Here is a 24,480-nt window from a genome sequence, read left to right as displayed (position 1 = left end):
GTACTGGATTTGGTTGATAGATTCTGAGGCCTTTCTTAGGATGTTATTAAAATATCCCATTTGTAATGCTTTATTTAAAACCCAGACATGTACTTACTTGATCCTAAACTTTAATCAGATTGTAGACTGCATTTTAGAAGTGGTATTTTTAGTAAACTGTTTTGTTTTTAGTGTTGTGGGTTTGTATTTTTATCATTTTATTTTGATTGTGTAGTGCTTAAGTACAAGCAGTATAATTAATAAACATTTTTCCCACATCTTCATTGTAAGCCGACACTACTTTGCTAGACTTACAAGTAACTAATTAAAATGATTTTTTACTGCTCAGTGTAGTGTTCCAGAGGAATACTTTGTGTTCTGTTCGGAGTCCTCTTAACAGCATGTGTCCCGCCCTCTTTGGGTGTGAGGATTGAGTTTTGAGTTGTCATATGCTAGCTGTCATCCTTTACCAAATGAGTGCTCCATGTGGAAGCCAAGAGCTTGCCCCAGTATGTTAGGCAGTGTATGTTTGGGCAGGTGTGAAACAGTCTAGATGTTTGAAGCACAGTATGCAGAGGGATAGCAGTATGACTCCGGGGTCAATTAGCAACCTTTGTTCTGGAAGAGCCAACAGGAGAGGATAGAAGTAAGTAGCTGATGCAGACTTGTCCTTTGTGTGCGTGTTTAGGGTGGGTTGGCTTGCTGCAGTGCTGCCACCCCCAGGGGGGAGGGGTGATGCAAGGAATGTAGCATATGGTTGTGCTTGGCTGTGCCAGGTTGTATCTGTGATGGCCTTTGTGGAACACATGTTGGAATGTGCCCAGTTAAAGGCGAGGCATAACAGGCCCTCGTGTTTGTAAAACTACTTAGCAGCCACTGGGAAGGGTTGGGGCCAGAAGCAAGTAAAATTCCTGCATGGCTGTCTGATGGTAGGTTGTCTATGATTAGACAGTAATAGTTGGGATTGATTAGGTATGGCTGTAGCAGGTGAGGGGTGTCTACATGGCTAACTGATATGGAGGCAAAAAAAAAAGTTTGCTAAATGTGGCTGAATTCACTTGTCACATAATTTGAAGATGTCTGACATCAAAGGCAGAATTTTTTTTATTTGTGTTTCTTCTCTAGCATTATATTGCATATAGTATAACGGTAAGACAGAGTACTTGGTTTGGTGGAGGACTTGAAATCCTCTGTGATGTGATGTGCTGTGTGTGTGTGTGTGTGTGTGTGTGTGTGTGTGTGTGTGTGTGTGTGTGTGTTTAGTAAAGTTCTTATTTGGTATAGTAGAGATGATTTGGTGTAGTTTGGGATATTTGGCTTTCTTACATGGTAGGAAACTTGCCCTGTGCTTTTCGGGGACAGCCATGATCAGCAGATAAGAGCCTAGTGTAATTCCACACTGTGTTGTGAGTAGTATGCTGCGAGTATGAAACTCCTGAACTATTTGTACTGTACATGAAGCTTCCCAGCATAGACTGCAGGGAGGAGGATAACTGGGAATGCAAAACTCTATGGGTAGTGTGCTGTAAGAGTAACACACCTGAATTATTTGTATTGTATATGAGGATTTCCAGCATAGACTGCAGGGAGGAAGATTGCTAGCACTTGCAGAAAAAATCCTGAGCAGCTTATAATGTGACAACAGCAGATCTGATGCTGTCTCTGTTGTTATTCATCACAAAATGGTCTTGGAATCCCACCTCAGATCTGAGCCGGCAACTGTCAGATCCAGAGCTCAAGCTCCACCCCTTCCCATGATCCCTTGCTGCCTTCTAACCCTCAGACCCCATTTGCTGCTGAAATGCTAGGACGTGATCCACAGAGCTCATGCTGTTAGTTACAGATAAGTGCCTTCTTTTTTGGGTTATAGCTTATTTTTACCCGGGTTTGAGTAGTAGTTTAGCTGCATTATCTCCCCTCCAGTGTTCTAACTGGTTATTTAGTAGGTTTCCTACTCTTTGCTGTGTTTTCCCCCACCCTGTTTCCAGTTAGGTTAGTTAACAAAAAAAAAAAAGGAAGAAAAGTAGAGATTATAATTTTTTCTTTAGGTTAGACTAAAGATCTGAAGTTGTCTTCATTTGCTCTTCAACCTGTGGGTGCCCAGATCTGGCACAAATTCGACTTGGCTGCATATCCAGCATCTGATCTGAACTCCTCCCTACCCATAATGCCCCTGTCTCTTTCCTCCCTTCAGATCTTGTTTGCCACCTTTCATGTAAGCATCGTGATCCATTGCTCTAAGCTGCAGTTAGGGTAAGTGGTTGTATTTTCTTACTTTTAGACCCCTTTTTTCTTAAGTTCCCTTTTCTATCTGTTCTACCTTACTTCCTCGGACGTTAGTGTCTGTTTAAAAAAAAAAGTCCCTCTTTCTATGTTGCTGTAGAACGTGTGTGTGTGATTGTGTTTGGGCCTTTCAGCTTTGCCTGCCATGTCTGAGACCCCCAAACCAGGATTCTGCAAATGCACGGAGTGTGGTTATAAGCTGTCCAGAGCCGATGATCACAGTCTGTGTGTTGAATGCCTTGGAACTGCCCATCTGGATATCTCCTGTTCCATCTGCGCGGAGTTCAATCTCCGCGCCTTAATGGACAGGTGAAACAAATTGATCCGTAAAGGGCTTCTTCCCCCCTCCTATCTCTGGGGCCCGGGCCTTCTACGCAGACTTCCTCCTTCCATCTCCACCCCAGCCTCTTGGACTTTACCTCCCGCCAAGAGGTCTGGGGATGGGGGCAAGCCAGCTAAGTCCAAGGTCAAGCTGAGGAAGCGGTCTCCTGATCGCTCTTCCTCTGTGGGTCCTCTGGCCAAGGTCCGATCAGCTTCGAGAATGGAGTCTCTCCGGCTCCATTCCCCTCTGTTTTCCCTGGAGCCGAAGGAGTTTCAGTCCTGGTCGCCGGCTCAGGCTTCACCTCCCTGCCCTTCTAGGCCAGTGTTCGGTGGCATCCTTGTCCAGATCCACCTGCAGCCTTTCCGAAGAGGAGGTGGACAGGGATGATGCAGAGATTTATCTACAGCCAGATACAAATGTGAGCCTTGCCTGCCCCTTCTCAGCAGGGGGTATGCAGTCCGCGTTCATACCAATGACTCCTTCTTTGATTCAACCTCTGGTTTCGGAACCTTCAGATCAGAGGACACTCAGCATCAACGGGGTCGGCGCAGACAATACTTTGTACCTTGATGCTGGATATAACTTTGAGTAGATCAGATCTGACGAGCTCGGACCTGTAGCCTCTGCTCTGGATCCGAGGGGATGGTATCCGCTTTGAGATTTTTGGAGCAGAGCCTTCCTCTTGGAATCTTGGCTCCTGGAGGTTCAGCTGCAGCTCCCCCATCAAGTCGGAGGGTTGCGGATCCCACAGTAGTCCCTTCTCAGGAGGTGCATTCCCCATTCCCCATCTGCTTTTGACGTGGTGGAAAAGGTTCTCTCGATCCCATCAAGATCCTTGACGATCTCGTCTTCAGAGTCCGCCCTGGCTCCCTCTGTTTCAGGTGCGGATCTGGCCATCCTGCTACCTCAGGAGCAACCTGCCACCTCTTTGCCCCAGGGAGCTCCCACCTGGGAATAGTGAGATGTTGGCGAATCCTCTCCAGAGACCCCCACTGAAGAAGTGCCTTGCAAGCGTACGTGTAAAAGGAGGCACTTAGACCCCCGCCGGAGTCTCTCACGGAAGACATCGATATAGAGGAAAGGGAGGATTCCCTCTGGTCACCCCCCCCAAGGAGACATCATGGAAATCCTCCTCCAGCGTGGGAGGTGGTCTGCCCAAAAACCTAACCCGGAAGAATCTGTGTTCCTGGAGGCATTTGGCTCAGGACCCTCTATGTCCTGGGTATCCCCTTCCATAGATCCATTAGTGGACCTCATGTTTGGTGTGGAAGGAGCTGGACATGGTGGAACCAATTCCCAAATGGTCGGATAAGATTTTAAGTGCCCCTACAGATAAGACCCAGTGGACCAAGGGATTCCTAGTTGATGCCATGATGGTGATTGCGACCACTAAGAAGGAGCTCTCACAGGAGAGCTTTACAGTTCATCCACTGGCCCGAGAGTCCAGGACAATGGAGCTGTCTGGAAAGTTGGGTGTACACTTCAGCGACATTTTCGGTGCGTGCGCTGAATTACTTGGCACATGTCATTAGGCTACAGCGAGATCTGGTCAAAGAAATCCCTGTGTCTACCCCTGGGTCCATGTCAGCAAAGGACAAGAAAGTTTTTTTCTGTCGAATGGCCACCCTCACGTCTATTGTGAGCACCTCTATCCATCTCCTCTTCCATGCAACTGAGGGTGCTGCTAGAGCTGCCGGTACAGGTGTTGCCATCAGGTGCCATGCGTGGCTCTGGCTTTGTGCCTTATCAGAGCCCTTTAAGGTGTCTTTCACCAATACCCTGTACAACAGTTCCACCCTTTTTGGAAAGTTGGTATGTGACACTCTAGTCCATAGTGAGAAAGATGGGAAGACTTTGTCTGCAGTCAGAATTTGCTTTTCAGCCCTTCAACGAACCTTTTCAAGGAATCAGCTGAAGGAGCCAAAAATATGTGGTTCTGGAAATCTCAGAGCTATCCTCACGACATTCAAGACTCCTTCCCCAGAGGCAGAGGGGGATTTGATAGATGCCACCCTAGAGGCAGAGGGGGGTCCAAGGAATCAAGGGTCTTGGGAGCCTTTCTCGGATAGACCTGCGCAGCAACCCTGAAGGGTTGCCTGGCTGCACAGCTCTGGAGGTAGTCGGGGGATGCCTCTCGCTAAACCCAACGGCCTGGAAGTCTATCACGGATGATCGTTGGGTGTTGCAAATCATATTCAGAGGCTATTCAGTTCCCTTCAACCAATCACCCCTTCCGCCTAAACACCGCCCAGATGTTCCACCCGTGTAAAGGGAGGAAACAGCACTGGAAATTGCAAAGCTGCTAGAAAAGCAAGTCATCCAACCCGTCACCCCAGACCAGACCAGACCAGATTAGGCATTTATCCCGAATTCATTTTGGTGCCAAAGAAGATGGGGGACTTAAAATCCATTTTGGATCTATCCATCTTAAACCTGTCAGTTGCAAAGACAAAATTCTGGATGGTCACTCTTCAATCTATCCTGCCCCATCTATCTGTAGGAGAGTGATTGGATGTGCTCAGTTGACCTTCAGGATGTGTGCTACCACATCAAAATGGACAGGCCTCTCAGAGGTTTCTCAACTTCCAGCTTGGAGCCAGTCATTACTAGATGTTCATCGTGCATACAGCTGCAGTCATTACAGATGGGTTCTCCTGCCGTCAGGCGGGTCCTCGGTCGGCCGAATTCCAAAGTCTAGGTCCGGCGTCGGTTGTCGTCACATTCTTCCCTGATGTCAGTGCGACAGGGGTATAAAAGAACCAGCCAACACCATTTTCTTCAGTCTTTTTTGCCGCACGGTGCCTGAAGCAGAAGCAGTTCGCAAGTGCCAGTCGGCCAGCTCCTGAATTTGGAAACCAAAGTCTTCTTTAAAGCTAAGTACCCCGTTGGGGAAACTTTTCTTGCCTCAGACAGATGTGAGACAAAGTTAACAATTGTATTTCTTGTGGGAAGCAAATACCGCATAAGGATTTCCATTCCCTCTGTATACCTTGTTTAGGCCCAGACCATGACGTCTCGGGCTGTCGTTTTTGTGCTACTTTCAATAAATGCACTATTAAGCATCGGGCGGAGTTCGCCCAGCACTTTTTTGGGAAAGCTTTTAACTATATAATGTCGTCGGAGACTCAGACTCCTGTTTTGTCCAAAAAACGCAAGGACCGACACGCGAGATCCACGTCCTCCACCGACACCATGCCAAAACCGACTACACGTGGTCCGGTTCTCAGCGAGGCGCCTACGCAGCCCCTGACTACCGACAACGCTTCTCTGGCGGTGTCCTCTGTAACCGAGGCCGCAGGTTCCTCGGCCCACACCCCGACTACAGCTACCGAAGCCACTGTTACTGTTGAGCCTCATAATGTGGACAGGTCTACCTCCACCCATGGTGTCTTCAGACCTTCCCCTTCCTTTTCCATCAAGGCCTTTACTAAGTCTAAATCAGCCATGCAGTCCAAGAGACCTGTTGCACAGGGCCCATCTCCAGGCCCCATGCCTAAAAAGCAGATGCTTAAAATGGCTGAGGATTTAATTACTCTTATCAGGGGTTCCCAACCCCCACCAGACAAGAGACCCAGAGTGGAGGAAGAATCACCCTCTTCTGTTCAGGGCTCCATTATTTCAGAGCATTCTGATGAGGAGGAGCATTCTTACTCCCCTTTTGAAGATTCCGATGCAGAGGAGTCCATTACTTCTGTATCCCCCCCAGAAGATTTCTCATTCGGGGAAACCTTGCATACCTTGAGGGAACACTTCCACTGCAAAGGCCAAGATTATTCAGATTCCAAGAAAAGGCTTAGGGAATTTCTTTTGCTACCTTAGCACAGACCTCTGGCGATACCTCCTGTCTTGGACATACTTGATGATGTTTACTCGGAGGCCTGCCTTAATCCGGATTCCTTGCCTCCAGCCCCAGTCAAGCCTGATAGGTACTACAGAGTTCCTAACTCACACCAATTTCTTTACAAAAGCCATACTGCTGACCATAAACCATATCTCAGGGCCCCAAGGGAATGAAGGCCTCTACTGCTAAGAATCCATTACCTTCCGAGAGAGATTCTAGATCCTTAGAAAGGTGGGGAAAAAAGGTATATACCTCGGCTACCCTAGCCATGAGGGCCTTAAACTGTCAGTTCCATATGCTTAAATATCAACAGTTTCTGTTATCACAATTGAAAAATAAAATGTCACAACCTGAACAACCAGATTTGAAGGAGTTGCAGGATATGATGCATAGTGCAGAACAAGTGGGTAAGCGCACCTTACAATGTGGTTATGATGCTCTAGAGGCCTCAAGTAGAGCTGCTGTTACAGGATCAGTCATGTAGACATGCCTGGCTTAGGGAACAAACCTTGCCTGATCATGTCAAAGCTAAATTACTAGATGCTCCTCTACAAAAGGATGTATTATTTGGTGCTAATGCTGAGGAGGTACTAAGGAAAATGGAAGAAAAAGCTAAATCTATGCAAACTGTTAAAGATTTTCTACAGGTACAACCACCACATTTTAGTAGAAATTGGCCTTCAAAAAATTGGTCCTTTCCAGCCACGGACAGGCCCCAAAGAGGTAGATACAGGCGCCCAAGGGGCAGAGGACAATCTCAAGGATCGTATAGAGGCAGACAATGCCAGACCTGTCACACAATCAATGGGCAGAGGCATAAAAGCAAATTACAGCCCTCATGGACATGAGGGCCATTCACCAAGTACCACAACAAGAGCAGGGGCAAGGATTTTACTCCAGACTTTTCCTAGTACCCAGGAAGGACAAAACCTGGAGACCAATACTGGACATGTCTATACTAAATACGTTTCTGGAAGCTCCAAAATTCAAGATGTTGACTCTACAGCAGCTACTGTCCATGCTGGGCAAGAGGGCTTGGCTCATAACTTTGGACCTAAAAGAGGCATACCTGCATGTCCCAATCAGACAATCTTGCAGAAGATACCTCAGATTCATAGCTGGCTCAATGCATTACCAATTCTCTGCACTGCCCTTTGGCTTATCTACTGCGCCCAGGGTCTTCACAAAATGCCTGGCACCAGTAATTGCGTTTTGCAGACAAAAAGGAATTCAAATATATCCCTACTTGGGCGACTGCCTAATTCAAGCAGAGAACAAAGACACTCTTCTAAAGCATCTGGCGTTTGTAAAAAGATTACTAATTGGCCTAGGGTACACAGTAAACGAAAAGAAATCAAAACTAGTGCCCTCTCAAGAGATAATATTTCTGGGTGCAAGCTTAAATACAACTGCCCAGATGGCTTATCTCATGCCAGACAAGCAAAAGCATCTGACTTACTTCAAGAAATTGGCAACAAAAACCCACTTATCTGCAAGGAAAATCCTGCAGGCCTTGGGTTTCATGGCATCCTGCATTCTACTAATTCCATATGCCAGACTGCATATGAGGAAACTACAGTGGTATCTGAAAAGTGTTTGGACTCAGCATTACCACAGCCTGGAGACAGTAATTGCACTCATTCCCTGCCTACAACAGGAGTTTCAATGGTGGGCAGAAGCCTGTCACCACAACAAGGGTCTGCCATTCAGTTTACCCACAGCCAGACAGACACTGACAATGGATGCATCAGATTATGCCTGGGGGCTCATATGGCAGGAAAATGTATTTAGGGCACATGGCCTGCAAACCAAATGCATCTTCACATCAATTAAAAAGAGATGCTAACTGTTGAAAATACCCTGACAGCTTTCAAGGACCTGCTTCATCCAGGACAGTTACTGATAAAGACAGGCAACACTACGGTCATGTGGTACATAAACAAGCAGGGAGGTACACATTCCTAGCCCCTCTGCAGACGAGCAATGACCTTATGGGACACAGCATTGGCTTTTCAAGTTCACCTGCAAGCACAATTCCTGCCATAAAAAACAAATACTCTGGCAGACGGACTAAGCAGAAACCTCATGGATCCCCACGAATGGAAACTGGATCCACAAGTCTTCAGCATGATAATAAGAAAATGGGGATGCCCAGACATAGATCTATTTGCCTCCCCTCACAACTGCCAAAGGATTTATCACAAGCAAGCATGGAGAGTGGATGCCCTATCCTTCAGCTGGAAAAAGCTAACAGCATATGCTTTTCCCCCACTGGCCTCTCCTTCCCAGAGTACTCCTAAAGGTCAGACAAGAGAAGTCAAAAATGATACTGATTGCACCAGACTGGCCACGCCAGCACTGGTACCCAATCCTAAAGAGCTTGTCTCGGGGTCCAGCATGGATATTGCCTCAAACTTCTCACTTGCTGACCCAACAAAACAATCACATCCTGCACAGCCAACTCAGAACCTTAAATCTGGCAGCATGGCGGATAATGTAGCCATTCAGAACACTCCTCTTTCTAAAGCTGTTATCTTGGAGGCCAGGAGGCCCAGTACCAGAAAATCTTATGCAGAAAAATGGAAAAGATTCTGTGCCTGGAACCAGGAACAAGGCATTGATATGTCTGTACCAAATATACCTCAGATTTTACAATACCTAACTGAGATGCTGAACAAAGGCCTTTCTTTCTCATCAAGTAAGATTCATGCCTCTGCCATTTCAGCCCATTACAGTACGGAACCACCTATCTTTTCTCATCCTTTAATAAGGCAGTACCTCAGAGGGGCCAAAAACATTAGGCCTCCAAGGAGAGCACCAATTCCAGCCTGGGACCTCAATTATGTTTTGGAAAAACTCACACTGCCTCCTTTCGAGCCAGCTTCAACAGCAGATATAATTTTTTTATCCTGGAAAACAGCTCTACTCCTAGCAATAACCTCTGCAAGACGAGTCTTGGAGTTACAAGCACTCATGGCTGTGGAACCTTTTTATCATTTTTCACCCAGACAGGGTTTCTCTGAGGACAAACCCCTACATTCATGCCAAAGGTGGTATCCAGTGTGGCCCTCAACCAAACCATTCACTTGCCTACCTTTTTTCCAAATCCACAGAACAAGGGTGAGAAAATTCTGCATTCTTTGGACATACACAGGCAGTTACATTTCTACTTGGACAGAACTAAAGCTTTCAGAAAAACTGAGCAACTTTTAGTGTCATATGCTGCAGGATCACAAGGAAAGGCCATCTCAAAACAGACTATTTCTAAATGGATAGGCCATTGCATCCATTTCTGCTATTTTCAAATGGCACATCAGTGCCTAAGGGCATTAGGCCTCATTCCACCAGAGCAGCAGCCTTCCTCACAGGAGTACCAACCAAAGATATCTTAGAGGCTGCAACTTGGAGTTCAGTGCACACTTTCACAAAGCACTACCACTTACCTCTTTACTCTAAGTCCAGAGCAGGCTTTGCCACTGCAGTTCTGCAGGGCCTCATAGCCTCTCCTAATTCTATTTAGCCCAGCCACCCATCCTCAGCTTTGGGATTCATCCCAAGAGTAATGACTGCAACAGTGAAACACGGTGAGCATAGTACAGTTGTGTACCTACCATAAATGTAGATGTTCGAGTGTATTCACTGTTGCTGTCCAGGTTACCCACCCACCATCCCCTTTCTCTTTGCTGGGACTTTTCTGCATTTCTCTATCGTATACAACCTCTTAGGTGTATTTGCTTGTAGATAAAGGTAATGTTATTTTTGTGCATGTATTTTTATTGGCATATTTTTTCAGCCTACCAATTTGGGGGCACCTAACATCTGGGGCAAGAAAAACTGAAGAAAATGGCGTCGGCTGCATCTTTTATATCCCTGGCGCACTGACGTCAGGGAAGAGGAGACAGCAGCCGACGCCGGACTTAGACTTTGGAATTCTGGCCGACTGAGGGTAGCCTGCCAGCAGGATAACCCAAGAGTAATGACTGCAGCAGTGAATACACTCTAACATCTACATTTATGGTAGGTACACAACTGTACTTTACTGATCGTTTAATTCTTTGAGAAGGTTGTTTTCTGACCTTAAGGACATACCTAACAGCTGTCCAGAATGTCCAGATTTTTGATTCAGATATTTTGTATGGTCATCATAAAATAAATATTACAGACTAGACTGGTCTACTGAAATGATATGGTAGCTGGATTTAAGCTGTCAAGTTGTAAAGAACAGATTTTGTTTTGATGAGTTGATCCTTACTGCTGGAACTGCCAGTGTCTGCTTCTACAAGTTTTCTGTTTCTGTCAGTTTTATTTATATGGCAATGTTGTTGTATGCCTTCTTTCTTTACACTAGGTCTGTGATTGATGGTACAGATTTAGGAATATTTTGGAATAGATTAATGAAACAGCTGTTCCACATTTTCATATGTTCATAGGTTCGTTATAGGTTGATACTAGGCTATCTGCCCTAGGGCATTTATAAGCCTAGCCAGAGTGTGTTTGGCTTTCGCCACCCTTTTAGATTAGTTGACTGTGCCTCTGTATAGTAGGTCACAGAAGATAGCCCTTTTAAGGTTAGTTTGCTGTGCCTCTGTCTAGTAGGGACACAGAAGAGATCCCAGGGGTAAACCTACGATCTCCCATCCACTCGTCAAGATTCCTCTTGAAGAGGGTCATTGAGGGGCTCTGCCTAACATGGATTGGAATTTTGTTCCAGAGTGAGGGGAGCCCCTGGGATATGAATCTGACCCTCCAGCTTGTCCTATTTATTTCTGTGCTGAGGTTTAAGTCCCTGGAGCGTGTAGCTCTAAGGGATTTGGATTTCCTGAGGTGGAGCATGTCCATTAATTCTGGTTTGGACATGGCTTTATACGTTAGGCGCAGATCGCCTCTGAGTAGGCGGTAAGCAACTGAGTAGAGCTGGAGTTTCTTTAGCCTAACTGCGTAGGGCATCTGTAGTCCCTTGATCCTCTTGGTGAGGTACTTTTGGGGTCTTTCCAGTTGCTGCAGGTGTCGGGTAAGGTACATCCCAAATGGGGCATTGTATTAAATTCTGGGCCTGATGAGTGATGAGTAGAGGGGCACAATGACCTCTCTATCTAGATGTGAACCCTTTTGTGATAAGGTGGGCTATATAGAAGGTCTTTCTAACCACTTTGGCAACGTGATTGTCAAAGGAGAGATTGCCATCTACTTGGGTCCCGAAATCCCTAATTACTTCTTCCGTACTTAATGGATTACCACCTATGTGGTAATTTGTGGGCACTTTGTTTTTCCCAAAGGGGATGACTATGCACTTTTTGGCATTTAGCTTTAGGCCATGGCTCTGGCACCAGTTATCCGTCTCTGTGAGACCCTTTTGGAGGATGCTTGTGTCAGTCGGCTAATCGATTATGGCACCCAGTTTGCAGTCATCTGCGAACTTGGTCAGCCATAGTCCTCCCATGTTAGCCTGTACCTCAGAGAAATATATACTGAACAAGAGAGGTCCCAGGACTGAGCTCTGTGGGACGTTACTTGTAACTGGTTTTGAGTCTGACATGGCACCTGCAATTCTGACCATGTGGGTTCTATCCCTGAGCCAGTTTGCAACCCATCTTGTGACGTAGGGATTGATATTTAAGCTGGTGAGCCTATTTATGATGCCCGAGTGGGTATTGTGTCGAAGGCTTTTGCGAGGTCCAGGTAGGCTGTGTGGACTACCTTCCCTTCATCTATGGCCTTGGTGACTGTTTCAAAGAAGTCGACCAGGTTCACGAGGCAAGATCTGCCCTTAAAGCCAAATTGGGTAGGATCCAGTGTTTGGAGGTTCCCAGTGTCTTTGTTTATGAGTTCCATGATGATACGCTCCATAGCTTTGCAGACCAGGCTAGTCAGGCTTATAGGGCGATAGTTTCTGGGGTCCGTTTTGGCACCACGTTTGTGGAGTGGGACCACTGTTGCTGGAAGCCATTCCTTGGGTACATATCCTGTAGTAAGGCTGAGATTGAACAGTGACTTTATGTGAGGGTTCAGTTCTTCTTGGAGCTCATTTAAGATGCAGCCCAGGACACCGCCCGGTCCCATTGATGCTGTGTTTTTTGCTTTGGAGAGGGCAGCTCTCACCTGTGCATCTGTGATGTCAGGGAGGCTAAACTCTGTTGGGATAGACATTTGCTCTTTTGGGGGCAAGGGGGGAAGAAGTTTGCACTGAACCTGTCTGCCAGGATGTTGGCAATGTCTGTGGGTTCAGTGTATTTTTTTGTCATTTTGCACTAACTCAGAGCATCTGGGAGTTGCCACCCAGGTTCCTGACATAACTAAAGAAGGCCTTGTGATTATCTTTAGCGTCCTGTGCAATTTTTCTTCCGAAGCTGGCCTTAGATAATTGTATGAGGGATCGTAGTTTCTTGCTAGTACTGATCAGAGATGCCTTCCCTTTTTGGGATTTTACTCTATCATGTAGTAGCTTCCTCCTTCTGTTGTATAGCTTATTTATGGCTGGGGTCCACCAGACAGGTCTCCTGCCTTTGGAGGAGTGAGTCTTGGTTTTATTTGGGATAGCACGATCCATGCACTCCTGTAGGTGTCCATAGAATGCGTTTGTAAAGGATTCTGCGGTTTGGGCTGTATTTTCCACTGGCCCGGTGGCTTTGAAGGATTCCATCTCGGTTTTGAGAAGTGTGAAGTTTGCTTTTGAGAAGATGTCCTTCAAGGATGCATCTGCAGTCCTAACAAATGGGTTGTCTTGCCTCAGGCAGCCCTTCGGTCGGCCGGATTCCAAAGTCTGGGTCTGGCCTCTGCTGATGTCGCACTTCACCCGACGTCATAGCTGCTGTCAATTGGGTATAAAGGCATCAGCCGACGCCATTTTCCTCAGTCTTTCTTGCCGTGCGGTGCCCGAAGCAGAAGCTGTTCGCAAGTGCCGGTCGGTCAGAACCAGAGATTACTACTACCGAAGACTTCTAAAAAGCTAAGTACCCCGTTGGGGACTCTTTCTTGCCTCAGCCGATGTCAGAAAAAGTAAATAACTGTTTAACTTGTGGGAAACAAATACCTCATAAGGATTTCCACTCTTACTGCCTTCCTTGCTTAGGCCCAGACCACGACGTAGCAGCTTGTCTAGCCTGTGCTTCCTTCAACCGACGGACACTTAGACGTCGGTCGGAGTTTGCAGAGGAGTTTTTCGGCCCCGCTTTTGCTTACAACATGCCGTCGGAGACTCCGACTTCACAATTAGCTAAAAAGCGTAAGGAAAAGGACCGACACTCGCGGTCCGTGGTTTCGGCCGAAACCACGGTTAAGTCAACGGCGAGTGTCTCGGTTTCGGCGGAAACAGAGTCTTCGGTTCTTCCTTCGGCCGAAAGCATGCCTCCTACAACCGAGGCCTCATCCAGCATGGCTGAATCTGCTACTGAATTTCCACCTGCTGTTGCAGGTTCTCAGGATTTATCAGATACTATTCCCCTAGACATATCTACTCCTGCACGTGGAGCTGCTAGGCCCCCTGCATCCATGTCTATCAAGGCTTTTTCTAGGGCTAAAGCAGCTAAATCTTCTAAGGCCTTGCCTGCTAAAACCCCCTCACACAGGCCTAGCTCTAGTTCCCAAATGCTCAGCCTGGCAGAGGATCTCATTTCTTTGATCAGGGGATCCCAACCTCACCCTGACAGGGCCTCTCATCCCCCTCCAGATAAGAGACCTAGAGTAGAGCCCCCTGAGCCAGTTTCTACAGATTATTCCTCTGATGATTCAGAAAACTCAAATCCTCCAGAAGGCCCTTATTCTCCATATGAGGACTCTGACGCAGAAGACTCAATTCCTTCTGCCTCTCCTCCTGAGGAATTTTCTTTTGGGGAAACCTTGCATGCTATGAGAGAGCAATTTCAATGGCAGGGCCAGGATTTTTCAGATTCTAGGAAAAGGCTAAGGACCTTTTTACATTTACCACAACATAGGCCTTTAGCCATTCCTCCAGTACTAACAGTTGTGGATGATGCATTTAATGATGCTTGTACTGCCCCTGACTCTCTTCCCCCGGCCCCTGCTAAGCCCGACAGATACTACAGGGTTCCGGACACACATTATCACTTGTATAAGGCTCCTATTGCAGATCCAGAAACTATTTCACAGGGCCCCAAAGCTGTAGCAACTGCCTCTGCCAAAAACCCCCTCCCCTCTGAAAGAGAATCTAGAGCATTAGAGAGATGGGGTAAAAAAGTTTATACTTCTGCTACTCTTTCGGCTAGGGCCTTAAACTGTCAATTCCACATGATTCAGTATCAGGAATTTTTGTTAGATCAGCTAAATAGAAAACTGTCCTCTCCTGAACTTATAGACCGTAAGTCCCTTCAGGATTTGGTACATAACACTCAGCAGGTCAGTAATCATTCCTTAAAATGCGGCTATGATGCACTGGAGGCTTCCTTTAGATCAGCTATGACTGGTACATTGATCAGAAGGCATGCATGGTTAAAAGAGCAATCCTTACCAGACCATGTAAAGTCAAAGCTCCTAGATGCTCCCATGGAGAAACACAGTTTGTTTGGCTCCCCTGCACAGCAAGTGTTAAAGAAGGTGGAAGAAAAAGCAAAATCTGTCCAAACAGTCAAGGATTTCTTACAGGTCCAGCCTCCGAGGTTTAGTAGAAATTGGCCTTCGAAGAATTGGTCCTTTCCAGACACCACCAGAGCACAGAGAGGCAGAAATAGGTGCCCAAGAGGCAGAGGTCAATCCATAGGTGCCTACAGGGGACGTCAGTGGCAGCCTAACAACCAGAGAAGTACTGCCACAGATCCAGCTACTACCACTTCCACAGGACAGTCACAGTGACTTGGCTCTGATACCGCCTACCAGGGAACAACTGGAAGCACCCTTAGGCGGAAAGCTAGCCTTATTTTCAGTAAACTGGCATTACATTACAGGAGACAAATGGATTTTACAGACAATAGACCAAGGTTACAGGTTTCACTTCCATACTCTACCAAGGAAGAGAGGAATGCCAAACCTACCAACAAACCAAAAAACAAACGCTTTAGGACAAATCAACCACTTACTAAGGATGAGAGCTATAGAAAAGGTACCGTCTATGGAACAAGGACAAGGTTTTTATTCCAGACTTTTCCTGGTACCAAGAAAAGAAAACCAATGGAGACCTATTCTCGACCTGTCCGCTCTGAACACATATCTCATTGTTCCAAAATTCAAAATGCTGACCCTACAGCAACTTCTTCCCATGCTGGGCAAGGAGTCTTGGCTGGTGACTCTAGATCTCAAGGAGGCATACCTGCACGTCCCTATACGACCAGATTGCAGAAGATACCTCAGATTTCTTGCAGGATCAGAGCATTATCAATTCTCAGCATTGCCCTTTGGCTTATCTACTGCGCCCAGAGTATTCACGAAATGCCTGGCATCAGTAATTGCTCATTGCAGGCTTCAGGGAATTCAAATTTATCCATACCTGGACGACTGCCTGATACAAACGGACAACAAAATCAAATTAACAAAAGATTTGGAAAAGGTCATTCACCTACTGCAAGCCCTGGGATACACAGTCAACATAAAAAAGTCAAGGCTGGTACCATCCCAAAAGATAACATTCTTGGGTGCAGAACTGGACACATCAAATCAAAGAGCATTTCTCACAGCAGAAAAGCAAAAGCAACTACCACTCTATTTCATGGCATTAACAACGCAGAACCAGCTTACAGCAAGGAAAGTCCTGCAAGCCCGGGGTTACATGGCATCCTGCATAATATTGATTCCACATGCCAGACTACATATGAGGAAGTTGCAATGGTACCTGAGGAATTTATGGTCTCAGCACAAGCACAGCCTAGAAACCCAAATTCCAATAATTCCATGCCTGAAGCAAGAATTCCTGTGGTGGGCTCAGGCCTGTCAGTTGAACAAAGGACTGCCTTTCCACAGCCCTCACCCAAGCCAGACTACCACCATGGACGCCTCTGACTTCGGTTGGGGGGCACACATGGTGGACAAGTGTATACAAGGCCTATGGACACAAGACCAGCAGAACCTACACATAAATCAAAAAGAGATGCTGGCAGTGAAACAGGCAATTCAGACATTCAGACCGTTTTTTCAACAAGGTCATTTGCTGATAAGGACGGACAACACCACAGTTATGTGGTATATCAACAAACAGGGAGGCACACATTCATATCCTCTATGCCGGATGGCAATGGACCTGTGGATTGTGGCCCTGAACCTCAACATTCAGCTACAGGCCATATTTGTGCCAGGAAAAGAAAATATACTAGCAGACACCTTAAGCAGAACTACCACGGATGCCCACGAATGGATGCTGCATCCAGACATCTTCAAATCCATTACAAAGAAATGGGGGCTACCAGAAATAGACCTGTTCGCATCCCCGCACAACCACCAATTGAGGAAATTCTGCACAAGGACATACCACCCACTTGCTTGGAAGGTGGACTCCCTATCCTTCAGTTGGGAAAACCTGACAGCATATGCATTCCCACCGCTTCCTTTGATGCACAAAGTGCTACTGAAGATCAAAGAAGATCACCCAAGGATCATCCTGATAGCTCCAGACTGGCCGAGGCAGCATTGGTACCCGCTACTGAGGAGCATGTCTCGGACACACGCATGGCCTCTACCTCTAGTTCCTTTACTGCTAACACAGAACAACTTCAAGATCCTGCATCCAAACTTGAAAACACTGCAGTTAGCTGCTTGGAATCTTAAATAAAATAAAATAACCCAGATTTATCTCAGAGGGTTAAAGACATTATCCTGGAGGCTCGCAGACCCTCCACAAGGAAAACTTATTCAGCAAAATGGAAAAGATACCTCATTTGGAGTGCAGCAAAAGGAGAAAATGTATCATTGGCAAACATAGCTAACATCCTGGAATATTTAGCAGAGCTTTTCCACAATGGCCTGTCTTACTCCTCCATTAAGATTCATGCATCAGCAATTTCAGCAGAATACAACATGGATCCTCCAGTCTTCTCTCATCCTCTATTTAGGCAGTTTCTGAGAGGAATTAAAAATGTAAAGCCTCCAAGGAAGCCACCTTTGCCTACATGGGACCTGAACTTTGTGCTAGAAAAGTTAACACTTCCCCCTTTTGAACCAGCGGCAACAGCAGAATTACAGTTCTTATCTTGGAAAACTGCTTTCCTGCTTGCAATCTCCTCAGCAAGAAGGGTTTCTGAATTACAGGCATTAATGGCAGTACAACCCTTCCTTATCTTCTATCAGGATAGAGTGTCCTTGAGAACTAACCCTACTTTTATGCCAAAGGTGGTCTCCAGGGTATCATTGAACCAAACAATCCACCTACCAACATTCTTCCCCAACCCACAGAACAGGGGGGAAAGACTACTGCATACCTTGGATGTGCACAGGCAATTGCGCTACTACCTGGACAGAACCAAGAACAATAGAAAAACTGACCAGCTTCTGGTAGCATATGCAACAGGAATGGAAGGAAAAGCAATTTCAAAACAGACAATCTCAAAATGGATAGGAAATTGCATTAGATTTTGTTACTCTTTTCATGGAAAGACAACTCCAGAAAACATCAGACCTCACTCCACAAGGGCTACAGCCACTACTACAGCTTTCTTACGAGGAGTGGCTACCAAAGACATTTTAGAGGCTGCTACTTGGAGCTCCGTGCATACATTTGCCAAGCATTATAATCTACCTTTATACTCCAGATCCCGAGCAGGTTTTGCCACTGCTGTTTTGCAAGGGATCTTAACTACACCATAATCTTCTTAGTGCCTCCCCCCCAGTTTGGCTATGGTATTCTACCCATTTGTTAGGACTGCAGATGCATCCTTGAAGGACATAGTACAGTTTTGTACCTACCATAAATGTAGATGTCCGAGAGGTATGCATCTGCAGTCAGGATTACCCACCCTCCTTCCCCTCTGTGGTACTCCTATTTGCCCATCTTGTAGCTAGCTGGGGGAATCTATTATGGTGTATTTGTTTGTATATATATATGTATATACATGTTTATTTTTGTTGGCTCTCTACTGTTTGGAATCATTTGCATTTATCCAAATTTAGCCTTCCTAGAGGGCACCTGGCATCTGGGGCAAGAAACACTGAGGAAAATGGCGTCGGCTGATGCCTTTATACCCAATTGACAGCAGCTATGATGTCGGGTGAAGTGCGACATCAGCCGAGGCCAGACCCAGACTTTGGAATCCGGCCGACCGAAGGGCTGCCTGAGGCAGGACAACCCATTTGTTAGGACTGCAGATGCATACCTCTCGGACATCTACATTTATGGTAGGTACAAAACTGTACTTTCTTCACCGTGGTTTCCTTGGCTGGGGGTGGGGACGGGATATGGATGTCCAGTGAGATTAATTAATGGTCAGATCTTACCAATGAGGGGTATACCTCTGGTATGGAACATAGAGTCCCCATGTTGGGGATGATCAGGTCCAATATGTTTTCCCCTCTTGTGGGAGTAGTGATCAGTTGTTCCATAGCATTTGAGTTTATAAATTCTAGGAAGCGTTGGGCGAGGGTGTTTGGGCTTGAGTAGTGCTCCCAGTTTATGTTTGGGTAGTTGAAGTCACCCAGTATGATGGTGTTTGGAGAGACATTCATATTCTCCAGTGTTCTCAGGAAAGCTGAGTGGGGTTCCTGAGTTTGGGAGGGTGTTCTGTAGCAGGCTACAAACTGAAAGGCAGTTTTGCCCACTGTTAGTTGCACATGGATGGTCTCCGATGCTTCGTGCAGTGCCACTAACCTGGAGGAGTGGGTATCTTTGATGAATATGGATACTCCCCCCTCCTTTTGTGGTTCGATCCGAGTTTTGGGGCCGAAAAGCATGGTATGAGGTATAACCTGGTAGTGCTGGGGCGCTCTTGGGAGCCTTGAACCAGGTTTCTGTTACAGCACAGATATCGATATTCTCCATACTGAGGAGAGCCTCGAGTGCATGCATCTTGAGGTTTAGACTTCAGGCGTTGAGCAGCATTACCCTTAGTTTCTTTTTCCTTGTGTTGTCTATGGAGGTGGGTTTGTCTTTTGAGCCTTGCCTAAAAAAGGCACTGTGGGGGTGGTAAGAGCCTTAGCCAATATTCGAAAGCCCAGGGGTGACAGATGCAAGCCGTCCCTAGCGAAGCAACGTGGCTTGTCGAGCATGTCATCCCAGGCTGACAGACACTGGATCCCCTTTGAATGACACCAATACTTTAGCCTCCTTAGAACTGATCAACTCTCTAGCAGGTTGCTGAGAATCAAACTGAAAGTACAGATTTCTGTGTACATCTTGAAATGATAGGATGGTGTAAAAGGGAATAGCTGATGGCTTAGGCTCACCAATCCACATCAATTCTGCATATCAATTCTTAGGGAAGGATCTTTCATTGGAAATATAATGCTTCTCCAAGCAAGACATAGAATGTGAATCATCAACTGATTTAAGGGGATTCCTCATACCTAGTCATCACATAAACCAGCTACTGAGTTTTCTTTGCCCTTTTAAGAACTTTAAATAAAATCCAAGGTAAACAGTAAATTATAGTAATTCATCAAAATAAGTTTTAATTATTATTAACATATCTTAACCATGCTGTGAGATTCCTAGTTGAAGTGATTAGTATGGTGGAGGTATGGTATTCCACATTTTCTAGATGTAAGGTTGAAAGCTATGTGCTCCATGTAAAATGTGTCATTCTCAGGCAAAGTGCTGTGGATTTCAAACATTTGAGTTTTAGACTTCATATCCTTTAGAACACATACAGTAATGTAAAAATAGACTTCCCATACATGTCAAACAGAGCACCTCACTGACCCTCTTCAAGAGAAATCTTGATGAGTGGATGGGAAATAGAAAATTCACCCCGGGGATCACTCCAGTGGCTCTACTCGACAGAGGCACTGGAAACTAAGGTTAAGTGGCACGATGCCAGGTAATCCTATGGGCTAGTCTTGTAAAGGCTCCAGGGCCATTAGCCTAGTACACACCTATGAACTTATAAACCTATGAAGACATTATTATAACAAACTTATTAGTCAACAAGTTAAAATCTGTGTCTGATTTTGGACATTACTATCCTTGATCAGCTGTGTGTTTTCACAAGCTGACAATACTTTTCATTACTAATCATATGAATGTCTCTGATTTTGCTTCACATCTTTGGCATGTGCTTCATAAAATACATGGCTCTCCAGCAAACTGATTTGTATCATAGACACTTGAGTTTCAGCCTGCATATTCTTCATAAACTATATATTAGTGCAAAAGCCATTGTTGTAGCAGGTAGCAGCCTTATTATCCATCTAGCCTTTGTTGACTGTGTTAGTTCCACTGCTAGTAGTCTCTTTTCAGGGTAGAACTGAGGTGGTGGGTGTACTACTAGGGGAAATTGGGTCAGGGCATCTGGAAACTTATAGGGTTAATAGGTGCTTTCTAGACTATAATCTCTGAAGATCTTATGAAGTTTAGCCTTACATTCCCATGATAGTTATTGGCCCCTATATTTCAAAATAATAATAACTCAACAATGGTCTGTACAGCTATATGCTAAGGTATTTACATGTTTCCCCTATCCAAAAGAGACAATGGTGTTTTACTGGTGGTGCATTTTCTGTTAACCATCCATTTGTCCATGAGAAGTACTTTACTTTATATGGAGTGGATGACTCTTCCACAGAAGAGGCATTCTCTGTAATACCTACAAATACCTACAACATGTTCTGTTAATTTTGCAAAAAAGATTGAGGACTCTTGAGTGAGTGTTCATAACACAAGTGAACTTGCAAATATGTAATAGTCTGATGGAATAGGGTCTGTTGAGGCTCTATAGGTAAAACAAAGGTCACCTCTCTGTAGCTTGTCTGACACCGGCACGAGAGAGACGAGGCTTTGAGATGGTCTGTGTAGTTTTCTATGATTTAAACCCTTGATTTTTTTAGGGAGAAAGCATTGTGGTCATTTTGAGGTGTGACAAATGTTTGGACAGGCATGTACCAAAAGGAGAATTATGCTCAATGACTGACATAATAAGTGCAGAGTACAGTGGAATGATTATGTCCCTGGACCTGACCACCATACCTTTAGATATAGGCTGTGAGATGAAAAAGGACTTCCTGACAAATAGTGGATATGTGGTGAGCAAAGGACAGTTTATTGCTGACATAGATTCACAGACCCCTAACTACAGGGTCAGTTTTTAGGGGTGTATTGTCAGTGTGATAGTTACAAGTAGAGTCATGCTTTCTAAAGGATGTGATTATACACTTCTTAGCATTTAATTTTAGGCCGTGGTTTTGGCACAGACTATTACTTTGGAATCAGCCTTCTTGTAGGAATTTGGTGTCCTCTGGATGTTTTTGATGGTACCAAATTTACAATCATCTGCAAACATAGCGAGCCACAAAGCCCTAACATTAACTATGATGTCAGAAAATGCCAAAGAGGAGTGGGCCCAAGGACTGAACCAAGAGTACTCTGCTAGTGGCATGTCTTTTGGAGGAGGCAGACCCACCCACCCTTACTTCCTGAGTTCTGTTTGTGAACTAATTTGCTATTTAATAAGATACATAGGTATTAACATTTAGATGATAGAGTTTATCTAAGATACCAAAGTGTCGGAAGGAATTAAATGCCTTTGAGAAGTCTAGCTATGCAGTGTGCACTGATCTGCCTCATCCATTGCTTCAGTGACTTTTTCAAAGAGGTTGAACATTAAGTAGGCAGGACCTGCCCTTAACGAATCTGAAGTGGGCCGAGCCTAGAGTATGTAGATTACCTAAAACCTTGTGCATTAGTTCCATAATGATCCTTTCCATAGCCTTAGAGGTGAGATTAGTGAGACTTATGGAATTATAATTACCCGGATCTGTTGCAACCCCATCTTTCTGCAAGAAAATGACTGTTGCCATCCTCCATTCATCCAGCACTAAACTTGTTATAAGGCTGATATTGAATATCCTCTGTAAGAAGTCTGACAAGGCATGTTTTAGGATGACTAGTTGGCAATCTGGTATGTTATCAGACCCCATAGATGTGGTGTTCCCGGCTTTAGTGCCTTGATGGCTTTAGATAGTGCCTTGATATTTTGATCATGGAAAATCTAAAGACTGGGGTGTAGTTGTATGAATGTGATCTGAAAATATTGGAGAGGAGAAGGGGATGAAGCTCAAACTGAATTTGTCTACCAGTAGATTGGTTATGTCCTCTGGGAGCATGTGGTATCATTTAGTATTAGCTCTACAGAGTGCCATGCATCATTTGTGAGTTTCTTAACATTACAATAAATATTTTCTCCTACTCTTTTTTGCCAAGTGCCATGGGATCTTTTATGTTTAACTAAGGTAGCACCTGCTCATTTATCAGTATATTAAAGTAATACTTAAAACCCATCATGACTTAGGACAGACTTCATTTCCTTCAGATAACAATTGGTGCTGCTCCCAGTGAGGTGAGGTTTGCCCGAGTCTAAATGTGAAGGTATTTTGTGGTTTTCCACCTAAGGAAAATGCACTTTTGGAACATATGCCCATCCTGTTTCTTCATGGAAGTAATTAACTTCCCACTATACAGCTGTGAGTGAGTTCAGAGAGCACAGTCATGAAGGGGGCATGGCTTGGGGAGCAGTTTGGAAGGGAGTGGCCATTACAGCATCGTGTTGATGTGGGTGTGGCTTGGTGGGGGCAGCAGTCTGGGAGTAGTGAGTACAAATTTGAAAATGTTGGCTACACCCCTGCACTCGAACATCTACATTTATGGTAAGTGTACACAACTGTACTTTTTTCATTTTCCTTGTTAGTTTTGGACTTAATTGTTTGTTTTATATTTATATTTATATATATATATATATATATATATATATATATATATATATATATATATATATATATACACACACACACACACACACACACACACACACACACACACACACACACACACACACACATACATAAAATTTCACTGAATTTCATTTCACCCTGACCACATCGCTGAAAACTCATTTCACTGAATCTCATTTCACTGAACTGTAGTTAGTATATATGGCACCGTGTAGAGTACTTTAAGGCAAGTAAAATGTGTATGCCCTTTTCCCCACTGTAGTGCGATCCTGGAGTTCCCATATATAGTTAGGGGTGTGTGGGGGTCATTGCCCCCCACCTTGTTTGTTTTATATTGTATTTTACAAAAAACTTCGAAACAATACATTTTAAACAATAGACATGCATAGTTACAACACCAGTGACTAACTCTGTCTAGAAGACAATATGTACGCAAAATAACTGGGGGGGTTATGCCTCCCACCCCTTAACTATATATACTTAACTCCAGGATCACATTACAGTGGGGAAAAGGGCATATACCTTTTACTTTCCTTACAGAACTCTACACAGTACCATATATACTAACTGCAGTTCTGTGAAATGAGACTCAGTGTAATGAGTTTTCAGTTATTTGTGTTTCCAGAGATGTGGTCGGGGTGAAATGAAATTCAAAGAAACAAAGTAGGCCCATATATATATATATATATATATATATATATATAAATATATATATATATATATATATATATATATATATATATATATATGTGTATATATATATGTATATGTATGTATATGTATGTATGTGTGTGTGTATATATATATATATATATATATATGTATATATATATATATATATATATATATATATATATACATATATATATATATATATATATATATATATATATATATATATATATATATATATATATATATATATATATATAAAATTGGTTTACTATTGAAAATTCAAATCAGCTTCGGTCGACCAGTAACAAAGGTCGACTCGAAATGCTGAATCAAAATTTCGAATGTAAACCCAAAGCGAAACTGAATACATGGACCAACATGGTTCGATATATTCGACATAGCAGAAGGTAATGTCACTCGCGTCCTGCTATGCACATTAACAGAGTTCAACAGTACATTACTTTTAGTGTTTTGCAAGGGGGCTATGCCCCCCTGCACCCCTCTTGTGGGGGGGGGCTCTGCCCCCCACACCCTCTGTACATTAAATATACCAACTCCGAGATCGCAC

General features: G+C 44.6%; 1 protein-coding gene across 6 annotated transcripts in view; it reads left to right on the top strand.

Moving 5' to 3' along the window:
* SETX (senataxin) overlaps positions 1–24,480 on the top strand; it is a 2,451,437-nt gene that overhangs the window by 171,603 nt on the left and 2,255,354 nt on the right. The window lies entirely within an intron of this gene.

This window comes from Protopterus annectens, chromosome 16.part0 (assembly GCF_019279795.1).
Source record: "Protopterus annectens isolate FY-2018-M chromosome 16.part0, PAN1.0, whole genome shotgun sequence".
In the NCBI taxonomy this organism is placed as follows: domain Eukaryota; kingdom Metazoa; phylum Chordata; order Ceratodontiformes; family Protopteridae; genus Protopterus; species Protopterus annectens.
This window is presented reverse-complemented; position numbering and strand designations above follow the sequence as displayed.